We start from the raw sequence: 13,792 nt of genomic DNA, 5'->3' as shown, positions 1-13,792 counted from the left end.
ATGCTATTTGCTTGCTAGGCTTAATCCGACTGGGGGTAAGGGAAAGGGTTCTGTGTGTTAGTGTACAAGTTAGGAGAAATAGTGCTCAACTGGTAGAAGGTAACTATGGGAACAAACTTTATCAATCAGGCATCAGTAATATATCAGCCTTCTCACTGATCGTGTTCCCAGATCGGGGCCCACCTGAGGAATTCTTCTACTACTAAAGGGTCATATCCTAACCTGTTACTTTTCTCCTCCAATTCCTTTATAAGTTTACTTATGTGGTATTTTATTATATCAAGCAATTCTTGTCTTTGAACTCGTGCTTCTAAGTCTAATCGAGCTAAACTTCTATCAATATCATTTAATTGAGCAGCCTTCAGTATATCAGTGAATTGTACTTATTTACACTTAGGAAGAGATCTTATGATTATTAAACTCGTCAAGCACTCCTTGCAACTCTAAATATCTTTTTCTATTTGAATTTCCTACATATGCAAACAATTATCTATGGTGATGTCACTACAAACAGTTCTTACACGTGCACATCTATTACCTACATAAAATACTTGAGATTGTGTTTTACTGTGAGGAAGCATTTTAAAGATACATATGCATATCTAAGCATAAGTTTTCTGTTTCTATCATGATATTTTTACAGATATATCTTAACTGTCTTTTAGGGATACATGCTTCTGTGTTAACTGATTGTTATTTATTCTTAACATTATCTTAACTAACCCAAACATTGTCTTTTTGACGTTCGTCTGCATTGTGCCCAATATGATTTGGTTTGTTCCCACCGTTTGTCAGTCACAATGTGGGAATGTGGGACTGCAATGTGTTGTCCACATTCGGATATAATGATAATGTTTTGTTGGCCCAATTGAGATTTTATAGCTTGGCCTACAACCTTATAAAGAAAGAATACACAGGCTCTGATTTCTAAGTTTTCAATACACTCTACAACTTGACATATTTCTCTATTATGAATAGGAGTGTTTAGAAAGTCAGAGGCCCAACGCCCTCCTCCTGTCCATAATTGATGAGCTCGAGAGATACAAACTAAACATAGTATGTTAAAATATCCTTCTCTTACTACTTTTTCTCTCACTACCCTCCAAGTTTTCCTGTTACAATTTTGACACTTTACACAAATCCAAGGGTAACATGAGCAACCATGAGTGTGACAAGCTCTCATTAACTCTTTTTGAAAACCTCTCATATCTATAACTCCTCCTTCAAGATGAATCCCTTTTTTCTGCAGCACTGTTCTCCACATAGTCATTAGATTATTTAGGCGTGTCCGGCGTCTGTGTTCTGCAGCTGGTTCCAGAGGGGGAATTTGTGAAGGGTTCATGGAGCTGCAATGAAGGTGGTCTGTAATTCTCAGACTAGAAATAAATGAATACAAATTTATAGTACACAACTGCAATCTACTTTGGTTTTCTCAGAGTTCTCACGAATAAGTTTCTTACCTGATATATTAATCAGTCTTCTTTTTCTCATATTTTGCTAAACGTATGAACCACCCAAATGCATATTTAGAACCTATAAATACAGTGCCTGTTTTTCTGTCTAATAACTGTAATGCTCTCAATGGTGCATATAATTTACAAGCTTTGAGCTGACCACGCCCTGTCCAAGGGTCCGGACTCTCTGACTTGAAAAGTCTCTCACTGCATATCTTGACTCTCGACCTCTACTAACCACTCCGGATGAACCGTCCACGTACAACTTCTCATTTCCATTTAGCTCCTCTCTCTCTCTCTCTCTAAACTCCCTAATCCTCATCTGAAAATCTACTACTCAGAGACAATCGAGCACTAGATCTCCCCCGGCCCCCTTCACAAGAAACGGGCTGGATTCTGCAAGCTCGCCACCTCTAACCTCAGCCTGGGTGAGTGTAATAAAATACTTTCATATTTTAACAGCCGACTATCTGTCAGCCACTTCTCGGCTTTCTGCTGCAGCACTCCCCTTATGTTATGAGGGGTGAAAACTTTTAGTTCTCTTCTAAAAGTCACTTTTATAGCTTCCTTAACTAACAAAGCAGTAGCTATTATAATTTGCAGACAAATTGGTCATCCTTTACTTACAGAATCTAATAATTTAGAATAATATCCGACTGGTTTTCTCTGTCTAGCCCAGGTCTGAGTCAAAACTCTATAAGCTGTGCCATTCTCAGTATTTACAAATAGATAAAAGGGCTTCCAATTTTCTGGTAAACTTAGCACAGGAGTATTCACCAGATCTTTTAATTTTTCTAATTATCTCTCGTCATTTTCATTCTACTTTATTAACTCATCTCTTGTCAATTTTTCATTTAAGAATTTAACTTTACTACTATAATTTTCAATCCATTGTCAGCAGTACCCGAATAAGCCCAAGAGTTGTCTAATTTGTCTTTTAGTTTTGGGCATGGGTAATGACAAAATTCCATTTACTCGATCGGGGTCTAATCTCTTGTGTCCTCTACTTAACCAGTGTCCTAAATACTTAACTTCCTCCTCCGTAAATTGCAGCTTAGACTTGGATACTTTCAGGCTTTTCAAACTTAGGAAATTCAAAAGTCTAATGCTTTTATCTCTGACAGCTTCTGACCTCTCCTCAGTAACTAACAAATCATCTACATATTGAATTAGGACTGTGCCCTGACGAGGTTCAAAAGATTCTAACAATTGCTCCAAAGCTGCCCAAATAGTTCAGGGGATCTGTAAATCCTTGAGGTAGAAATAGATTAGGGGATTCTGTGAATCCCTGAGGTAGAACAGTTCAACTAAGCTGCTGTTTCTATATGAATCAGGGTCTTCCCATTCAAAGACAAAATAATCTCGGCTTTCCTCTTTAAAAGGACAAGCCCAAAAACTGTTTTTTAAATCAATTACACTTATATTTAACAAGATATAGGGGTTAGCAACCACTGGGAACCCGGTAATTGTCCGTTTATTCACTTCTCTTAGATCTTGTACCAATCGGTAAGACCCATCAGGTTTCTTTACTGGCAAGATGGGTGTATTATGTGGAGACATACATGGTTCTAATAACTCTTGCATTAAAAGTTGCTCTATAGTGGGCTTAAGTCTGACTCTTTCTTCTTGGGGAATTTGCAATTTTTGTTCTTTCACCTCCAAATTTATTCCTAATTCAATCATTAAATCTCTTCCCAATAAATTATATTCTGCCTCTGGGACTAATAAAAAAAAGGTTCCTATTGCATATTTGTCAGAAGCTTCAATTTCTATTTTTTTAATCAAAGGTACTTTAAAAGGTTCTCATTTTATTCTTATAACTTGTACAGTGTCTGAAGATGTTGCACAGCTCCAGGGTAATCTTTGAACAGCTAATCTTTTTGCTCCTGAGTTCACAAAAAAAAACAACAAAAAAACCTCAATTTCTTGTTGCTGGGGCCCACTATAAGTTTTATCTAGGGCTCGGTGTTCTTTTTGGGTCTCCAGCAGATATAGCTCCTGACTCCCCCATCTTCTTTAAACATCTGCTCTTCCTGCAGTTTCTTTCTGCAGTTTCTTATTGTATGTGCTTTGGCCCACAATAGTAACACTCTGTTCACTTAGTTTTGGCCTATCACATCCTTTTAACAATTCACATCTATCAGATCCACAAGGGATCTTTCGTCTCTGGTCTCTGTTTCCCCTCTGTCCTTCTTGTATAGCTGCTGCCAAAATCTTTGTCTGCCTCCTGTCTCTCCTCCCATCTTTTCTGCCTTTTTCCTTTGTCTTTCTCCCTCCTTTTCTTTACGTACATACACTCTCTGAGCTTCACTCTTTTCTAACTTCTTCTGAATATCCTCCTACGGTCCCTGCACAAACTGCATCGTCAACATAGCTCTCCCCTTCTCGTCATCAATTGGATTCAAGCCAGAATAAAGCTGAAAGCTTTTTCTTAACCTTTTCAGCCATTCCGTAAGTGATTCATCTCTTTTCTGATATTCCTTAAAGGTTTTATCTATATTATGTCCTCTAGGGACTGCTTCCCTTTATACCCTGGGCTATAATAGTTCTTAAATCAGTCATGTGAGCTCTATGAGCTATTTCCTGGTTATTCCAGTCAGGTTTCTGAAGAGGTCACAGTATCGGCAGCCAGACCCTGCCAGTGTGCCTGGTCCCAGTGCCTCATTCCTGCTGTTCTAATCATTCCTCGTTCTTCTACTGTAAATAAGATTCCTAAAATCGCTTGCACCTCATCCCAGGTATATGTATTTGGCCCTAGAAACTGGTCAAATCTTTCAGATACTCCTGTAAGGTCTTCTAACAACTTTCCTCATCTCCTGAACTTAATGGAACAGACACAAACCCTAACCCTGCATCTTATCCTCCCAGTGCAATCTCCCTTAAAGGATATAACTGCTTTTGTTTTTCCCTGGTTTGGCTTCTTGTTATTATCCTGCTATCAGCCGGTAAGGGGGGTGGGATATATGGTGGAGGGTATCTTTAGAAATCCTCCAGATTCCAGTTATTCCTTTTCTGCTTTTTCGTTTCCTTTAAAGGAAATAAATGATTTTTAGTGTCTGATTTGATCCGTAATCTAGCATACTCAGTTTCTTCTGCACAAAACGACTCTTTGTTATTTATATACAGATTTAAAACCTGACAATACCCAGTCTTCAAATGAACCATATACTGGCCAACAGACTTCCTCCTATCCTGCGGGGTATCCTGTAGCTTTTCTTTAGGGTCTCCTATTCCAACTCCCTCCCTAGGTTTTTCCTCAGTCTTAGGACTGTCCTGAACTGTTTTAAAGCCACCCATGGGAGCAGAAGATTTACTTTTCTTCTGTCCCATCTTCTGGAGTGTCTCCACACACACTCTCACTCGCTTCCCTTCTTTCGTGACTCGATTCCTCTCGGAATTCGAGAAATGCACTACCGGAAGGTCCACACCCGCGTCGTCGTACTTTACTACTACTAATCTATTACACCTGGAAGAAGAGTCTGCCCCCCATTTGGCTACAACCTCCTTTCAGATAATTGTAGAAAGCAATAAGGTCCCCCTTGAGCCTCCTTTTCTCCAGGCTAAACAACCCCAGCTCCCCCAGCTGCTTCTCATAGCACTTGTGCTTCAGACTCTTCATCAGTTTCACTGCCCTTCTCTGGGCTGGCTTCAGCACCCCAATGTCTTTCTTGAAGTGAGGAGTCCAGAACTGCACGCAGTACTTGAGGTGTGGCCATGTTTTGCACCATAAGATGCCAAAAAAACCCCCTAAAAACCCAGAATTAACTGCTTCATTACAGTCAGCACATCTATTTATCCTATGGCCGAACATCAGAAGCTGAAAAGCCCAGCTGCCACTGCCACCATCAGCCAACCACACTAGAAGGTACACACGGGTACCCAGGACAGCCTTGGGGCACTGGGAGCCCCTGGGAAGAGCCAGCAGTCAGGAAGGACATTGGGTGATGTCTGCAATAGTCACCTCACAGCAGCAAGTAGACAGAAGCTGGAGAGGGCTGGCAAGAATGCTCTCCCAGGGAGCAAGAGGAAATACTGGAGAAAAAAAAGTAATCTTGCTTGTGAGCAATAGCCACTTCTGGGTGGGGATGCACAACTTAAATGTTTATCCTGAGAACCTGGTAACCTGGGCTAGGCAAGACTATGACAAATGGGACAGAGCTGACCAGACCAACCCTCACTGCTGCTGTCATGTGTAACCCCAGCCAGTAGCTAAGAACCACGCAGATGTTCGCTCCCCCCCCATGGTGAGATGGGGATGAGAACTGGAAAAAGGTAAAACCTGCAGGTTTAGATAGAGCAGTTTAATAACTGAAATAAAGTAAAATCTACTACTACTAATAATTGTAATGAAATAAAACATAACAAACAGAGAGAGAGAAATATAACTCAAGGGAGAAAAACCCCCACAACAGTGATGCATAACACAGTTGCTCGCCACCCACAGACCACTGCCCAGCCTGACCCCAAGCAGCAATTGGCCCCTCCTGGCCAGCTCCCCTCAGTTGATATATGGGGCATGACATTCTGTGGTACAGAATATCCCTTTGGCCAGTTCAGGTCATCTTCCCGGCTATGCTCCCTCACGACTTCTTGTGCACTCACTGGTGGAGCATGGGAAACTGAAAAATCCTTGATTTAGGGTAAGCACTACTTAGGAACAAGTGAAACATCAGTGAGTTATCAGTGTTATTCTCCTCCTGGATAAAAATCACAGCACTATACCAGCTATTAGGAAGAATATTAACTCCATCCCATCTGAAACCAGCACAGTATCCACCTCTTATTCTATACCATTTATACCATGCCTAGCTTCCACACTTCCAAATATCCCATCACCTTTCCTGTCTTTTGATATATACATACAGATACAATTTCCTAAGTCCATCAACTGTCTCTATAAAATATCAGTTGAGTTCATTTCTCCCATGACTTTGGGCTTCATTTGTCATAACTGTCTTTTAGGACCAGAAAGATGGTGTGTGTTGTTGGATTGTTGCACGGTAAAGCCAGTTCTGATTACATCATTGTTGTTCTTGTCCAGATTCATCAAAGTTCATTCTTTATTAATGTGGTGATGAAAAGGCAGCTGAGTTCAGATCCCCAAATCCAGAGTCGTGGAGAAGGGCACTGCAAAGTGCCCAGTGTGGTGATGGGCATATCACCACATATAAGTGACAATAGATAGCGTCACATAGCAATGACATCAAACAGTTTAATTCATTGGTTATTTTTACCCAAAATCAAATCCCCTTGAGACACACACCAGAATTCCTCATCATTCTGCATTACCCATCAAGTGTACGCAGATCCTTGAGCAAAACCAATCCCATGGATTTGTTTGCCTTTGCCTGAGGCAGGAATAACCCAGACTGTTTTCCTCAGCATATTTCTTATGTGCACTACAGGAACTTTAGGCCAATCTACAGTACATAAAAGTTTTGATTGAGCAGTACCAGCCTGACTGACAGATTCCTTAGTGTTGACTAACCAGGTGGCTTTTGCTAAATGTTTGAGGATCTCACCACCCATTACTCTCAGTGTAGTCTTTAACAGCCCATTGCATTTTTCAATTTTCCTGGAGCCTGGTGCACAACTGGGGATGTGATATATCCACTCAACACCATGCTTTTTGGCCCAGGTGTCTACAAGGTTGTTTTGGAGTCACTGTGTGACTCAGTTGTTTCTGGGGTACCATATCACCACAAGACTTGTTTCTCAAGGCCCAGGATAGTGTTCTGGGTGGTGGCATAGGGTCTGGAATACGTTTCCAGTACTCCAGTAAGCACACTGTGTGTTTGTGGTTGTGTGATAAGGTCAGTCTGCCAGGCTTCCTTACATTTATATTTCAGCCACTATCCTTAATACTAGAGAGTCTTTATCCACTGGATTTCCTTAATTGCATCACGTTCATAACCTGTGCAACACCGCCCATGGTCAAATCTACCCCTCTATCACAAGCCTATCTCTATGTTGCATCTCTTCCTTGATGGCCTGAGGTGTCATGGGCCCACCATGCTATAAATAATTCACCCTTATGTTGCCAATCCAGATCCACCTGAGCCACCTGTTGGTTGTTCTGTGGTTCTGCAGTGGCCTGACTCCGGTACATGTGATGTACCTTCCTCCCTTCCTCCCCCTTTGCTAAACAAGCTGACTTTCGTGTCCATTTCTTCTTGTCAATAGGAGTGACTGATACTTGCATGAATTGATTCTCTGGTTCAGCTACCATGCCTGTCACTGGGGTTGGAGCAGCTGCAGTGCCTAATGCTTTGCCATGAGATACAGAGACCATCTCATCCCCTTGAGGGTATTGAATAGTGTTGAACAGGGATCAGCACAGCACTTCACAGTAATTTGTGCCTGTCTGGAGTTGACAGGATGACAGCATACTTTCCTCAAATATTTATTCTGCTCTTGTTCAGAGATGAAGTTCCAAAACACTGGAGGTGCCCACTATCCTATGTACTTGCCACATGCTATCCCACACACCCTGCCACTTGTAACTCAGGGAGTTCTCTTGGTAGTATTCTTAAATAGTTGTGTAATCTTAAACAAGACCTGGAACACATTCAGCATTCCTGGAAATAAGAGCATGCTGGTTTCAACATCCAAAGGACATTCAAAATTTTCAAAATTCTCAAACGCTACTGTAATTAGCCTGGTGGGAAAGGGGAAGGTGTGGGAGGATGTCTCCCCCATAGGCTGTCTCTCTAAGGAGGAAAGACAAAAGCTGTGATTATTGATAGTTCCCAACAGATGGCTCCCAAAGAACAGAGGTGAGCAATGCTGAGTACACACACCAGATTAGTTTTACAACCAGTAGTTCTATCATATCACAAGCCAGTATTAAAAACTACAATAAAGCGATAACCTGAGCCCAGACCTCAAAGGCGATAAGCCCAAGACAGGGAACACATGCTGCAAGTAAAGTGTTACAAAATGCAACCCTGAGATCAAGCAAAATGACTGAGAGCAGATAAATCAACGTTGTGACCAGCAATTGTAAAACCAACACAATTAATTGAACGCTCATAACAAATTTGTTTTAACATGCTCTGGTCAGATCTGTCGCTATCTCAACCCTCTGTGCACCATGTTAGGTGCCAAAAAGGATGTTGACATGGCTTAACACCAGCCAGCCACACAGACCCACTGCTCCACCCACCCTACAGTGGGATGGGAAGGAGAACCAGGAAAAGGTAAAATCTGTGGGTTGAGATAAGAACACTTTAATAATTGAAATAAAGTAAAATATAATACTAAGACAACTAATAATAATGGTAATGAAAGTGGAGATAACAAAAAGAGAGAAAGGAATAAAACTCAAGATAAAAAAACCCGAATGAACAGTTACGCACAACGCAGTTGCTCACCACCTGCTGACCGATACCCGGCCTGTCACCTAGCAGGCATCGGTGGCTTCCCCAGTTTATTTACCGAGCACGACGTTCTATGGTATGGAATATCCCTTTGGCCAGTCCGGGTCAGCTGTCCTGGCTATGCTCCCTCCCAGTTTCTTGTGCACCTGCTTGCTGGCAAAGCATGGGAAGCTGAAAAATTCTTCACTTAGGGTAAGCATTACTTAGCAACAACTGAAACACCATTGCATAATCAACATTATTCTCATAGTAAATTCAAAACACAGCTCTGTACCAGCTACTAGGAAGAAAATTAACTCTATCCCAGTCAAAACCAGGACAGCTGTTCTGTTTTACTTTTAAAACAAATGTCTGGAAGGGGCTCTGGTAAAGTCTTATTGGCTTATCAGTATTATTGGGCTTGTTTCTGATAGAGAATCCTTCCTCTTAATCCCATGGCAGCAGATCACGGTCTGTGCCTCATGCATTCACTTTCCTTCCTTCAGCCTCAGCAGCATCCTCAGACAATTTTCATGCCGACAAACTGGACCACAGCTGCTGCTCACTGAACAGACTGAATGTGCCTGCCTCACTGCCCTCACACCTCAGCTTGCTCATCCTTCTCTTCATAGCCAAAGAAACGACCACTGACAGCCCAGCTGAACCAGCAGACTGCGGATGTAGTTCTGTGTCTGCACCTCTGTAATATACACCTTGTACTAGCAAATCTGCCAAAGCATTCTTTTGTTCCAGATCAGATTGAAAAAAAGTCCCACCCAATAATGTGTAGTGTTTCAAAAAATAAAATGTTCTTAACCTCAGTCCAGGTGTCTCTAAGGCCTCTGTTCCAAGGGAAAGCTGCTCTTTGTGTGAAATATGCCCAGATCTTAGCTGATGGAGCTGTGCAACAGGCCACAGTAAGGTAGGAGACGGAGGTCTGTGCTAATTCAACAGGTGTAAAATTCCTTCTCCATCCCAAATCAGAACACAAGGTCAAGTCTGGATACATGCAGAACCTTACTGCTGCTGTGTATTTTGACTCAAAGTAACTTTGTACTATTTGTAAAAGTTAGGCTAATGACTTGAGAACAACTTTGCCTGGATGTTTTAAAGGTTTACACACCCTCCTCTCTACCATACTACATATTAATGGTTATGCCTACAGAATTCAATGCAATGCTATGGAGACTTAGGTGTGTCAGCTTTTCCTGTCTCATTCTCACATGGAAACAGTAATGCAGACAGGACAGTTGCTGAGTAACAATTTATTCCTACCTACCCTTGATAACAATATTTCAGAAATACCTTGCATTTATCTGCCAGTGTCCAATCCATGGAGTGTTATATTTTTATCACCGAATTAATCAGAGAGCTACATGAATGTTTGGGTCCTTGCTTTCCTCATATTTGCAAGGAAATTGTAATCCAGACTGAGTCAAGGAAACAAATACTGAGGAACAAGGAGCAGCTCAGGCAGAATGTGAAAGATGAGACCATCATTGCTAGATTTTGTGGAATCCCCCTAGTCTTCTAACTTATTCTTGCATGGGACTTCATCATATAAAACACTGAATTACAGCTGTGAGTAGCCTAGTAAAGTACAGAGGCCAAGGTTCAAAAAGATTCTTCTTTGATTAAATGTGTAACTGCTGCAGGGACTTTGATAAAACACTTCTACTGGGTCACGTAACACTGTGTTTGCCTGCCAGTGAACACTAATGCTATAAAACTTTCTACACTCTCAGCCAGTAGTACACTTGATTTTCCTATCTTTACCTCTGTCCCTGTTTTCTTCTAACTCTCATTTCCTTTCTGGTATTTAGGCTAATGTCCTTTTCACCTACTTCTAACTTCTGCCATGCTTCATGTCTGTTTTCCACTGTCCCTTAGAAGACCTAGACCCCTTTTGTCACTCACTCTCCCTCCTATTTCAAATTGTTTTCCTATCTTACTAAGTATTTAATTTTTTATTTTATCAAACATCCCCTCTATCCTTTTACTCCAGGGCTATTGCTCCACAAACTCTGGGACATAAACAGGTGTGACCCTGAACAGGAACAGTCCTGTAAATTTACCCTGGGATACAGCTGTTACTTAACTCAAAGCCTTACCTCGATAAAGCAAAGACATAACTTTGGTCTTGGGTACATGTATCCAGATGAGGTTGGGTTCCACTAATGGTGTAGTTGTAGTGACATGAAATTCAGCATGTACTAATTGCTGGAATGTCCACCAGTTGCTGGGATGACTTTTGAAGACCAGTCTAAACTCCTTGCTGCTGACACTGCACTGTTATTGGCTCCTGATCCACATTAAAGTGAGCTCTGCTTTGCTGAGTTGTACAATGGTGACAGTAAGGCACCACCAGGGCGTACTGGCATGGAGGTTATTTTGTGCTGCAGGTTGTTTACTTAGTGTGTGCTAGGATTGCACTTCAAGGTTTAAAATAGGTGTATCTGAATAAAACACATGAAAAATAGGATCATGCAACTCTGGATTTAACACAACTATATTAACACTTACAGGAAAAAACTAGTGTCAGTGACTTTTTAGTCACTGATGTCTAAAAAGTTGAGGCAAATCTTCCTTCAACACCAACTGGACTCTGCGCACAAAACGCTGCCTGGGAAGTCAAATTTCCCTCCCAAAGACTCCTCTGCAGCACATCTTGCATGCAAGAAAGGGGCACTGCTTTTGTTCACATTTAGAGGTCACATGGCACCAGCTTTCATCCAAACAATTTATCAGGTAAAAAACCCCTGTGTTTAAACTGTAAGACTGAAGAACAGAGATTAAAAGAAAGGCTGCTTTCACATGTTGCAGGGAAGAACGTCTAATGTGGACTTTGTATCTGCGTCCAAGAAAACAGTGCTGCTATGCATCTTCTAAAAGTTGTGTTATGAAAAAAATTTATTTCAAGTCACTGATGCCTATGTGAATAGGAAACTAACCTTCAGGGTGTTGCCTAAAAGAGACCTCAGGGAAAAAGACTTTGGGCCAATTTAGTGCATAAGATAAAAAGAGCAGGTCCTTTAATTAGGGAAATACACACTTGCGTGTGCACCCAGACAGCGGTTCCATGATTTTATAATAAGGTCCATTCAATCCCAGGTCTATCCACCCCTCAGTTTTGCCCAGTTCTGCCCCCTGACACACCCCTTGGGGAATTAGGTCTGGGGGCATTTGGGACCCCTTCTTGCTCATCTTCATCTTCTTCACAGCAGGTATAGTCCTTGGAGTTCCTCCAAAGTTCTGGGCTTGAAGGTTGCTGTGTCTGCGTGATATCTCCTGGTCCAGGCCTAGGGTGCCATGTTCTTAAACACAGGTGTTTTTCTACAATTCTATCTGGAAAAGAAGACTAAACATGCTAACAGAATTTAGAGGGATTGATATGAAATGGTGTAACAGGGTTGGGTATGTGTAACTATTATGCTAAGGGTAAGAGATATACAGCTACATTAAAATCTACATTTACTACACAATTACTTCTAAAATCTACAAAAGTTAAAAAAATACAAAAAAACCTCTGAAGCATCAAGGGCTTCAAAATCTTCTCCAGCTCAACAAATAGCAGCATTAACAAAATCAGACCCAAACAACCCATATTACAATTCTGTTTGTTCAGAAATTCTGCCATTTCTACAGCGCTGTGTCAAAGCAAACTACATCCAGTATCTCTTCATCAGCAATTTTTTAGTAGCCTGTTGGGATGGATTTGATTTTTGAGGGAAACTATTTATGTTGTGCTAGGCAAACTGATGAGGTATCAGCTTTTCTGTTTGATATCATTGCCATTTCCTGGACACAAAAAATTTGTCTGTTCATCACCTCAACTTAAAAATGTTACTCAGCATGCCATAAACTGTGTGTCCTTCTCCAAACTGGAGATGTAGCATTCCACTTAAATACCTACTGCTAAGTTTACAGATAATTATTTATTGGATGGCATTATTTCCACAACTAATAATCTTTGCTCCTTTTCAAAGATTTAAAAGACGTATTTTTATGCTTTGAAAACCTTGAGTCACTGGGACATTTGGGGAAAAAACAGTTTGTACTACATCTGCATGCAGCATGGAGCTCAATGGTAGGAGCTTCTGAAGTAGGAGAAAATGTAAGGTTTTGCTTAATAAAAGATTAAAGATAGACCACCAAAGGAAAACCCAGACTCAGGGACCTTCTCAATACAGGCTCCATTCCCATGAGATCCACAAGAGGGTTTTGTATTTTGGAACAAGCATAATATTCAGTCCAGAGGAAAGAAACCTGATTAAACAAGGTTTGACAGATGTTAAATTTGCGAGATAAGAACGTTTGTGGAGGAAAACACACAGAAGGACTTCTATAAAAAAAGTGCTTGTATCAGTTTAACACAGCATTCCATGGGCCATAGAGTCAATTGCTGTTCTCAGAATCCTTCCCACATCCCCTACAATGCCTTCACTGCAATGGCCCAAATCTCCCGTATCTCCTTTATACCCCTGTAGCACAGTATTCCTGCAACTGCATATAACACTTTCAGATCCTCTGCACAGCACAGTTCATTTGTAGCATCTTCAACACATGCCTTTGGCCATCTCTCCTCTCGCTTCCCTATCCTGTGAGACCACTGCCATAGTACTTTCAGGTCCCATTGTTCGCTTCCCTGTCTTTGCTGGCCTGTAGGATGAGTGAGAATGTGATTTGCTGCATGCATTGGGACTTGAGATACGTGCTGATTAGATCCGTGGTATGTGTGGCGACTGACAAGCCGGATAACAGCAGTACACTTTTGATGGGGCAAATAATGACTAACTCTCTCTGTCACTCTCTCAGCAGAGTGTCTTCTGTATCTACAGCTCTGATTCACACAGCACTGACAGAAACTTACTATATTTGAGATGGATGTGCTTTGGCAGATTTGATTACAATTAGGAAGTAGCATCTGGGTTTGACAATTACATAACATTATAAAACCTTTCTAAACTATCAGTGGGTGTG

At 41.3% G+C, this 13,792-nt stretch overlaps 1 protein-coding gene across 1 annotated transcript in view; it reads left to right on the top strand.

Annotated features, from left to right (window-relative positions):
* The first annotated feature begins 1,659 nt into the window (after window positions 1-1,659).
* Window positions 1,660-13,792, top strand: part of B4GALT4 (beta-1,4-galactosyltransferase 4) — a 40,399-nt gene continuing 28,266 nt past the window's right edge. The window contains exon 1 of the mRNA XM_017814750.1: window positions 1,660-1,882. The gene's annotated coding sequence lies outside the window, so the exon portion shown is untranslated. The remainder of the gene's footprint in view (window positions 1,883-13,792) is intronic.

The sequence above is a fragment of the Lepidothrix coronata genome, unplaced genomic scaffold (assembly GCF_001604755.1).
Source record: "Lepidothrix coronata isolate B3197 unplaced genomic scaffold, Lepidothrix_coronata-1.0 Scaffold46, whole genome shotgun sequence".
NCBI lineage: Eukaryota > Metazoa > Chordata > Aves > Passeriformes > Pipridae > Lepidothrix > Lepidothrix coronata.
The sequence above is the reverse complement of the archived record's forward strand: the minus strand, read 5'-3'. Positions and strand labels throughout refer to the sequence as shown.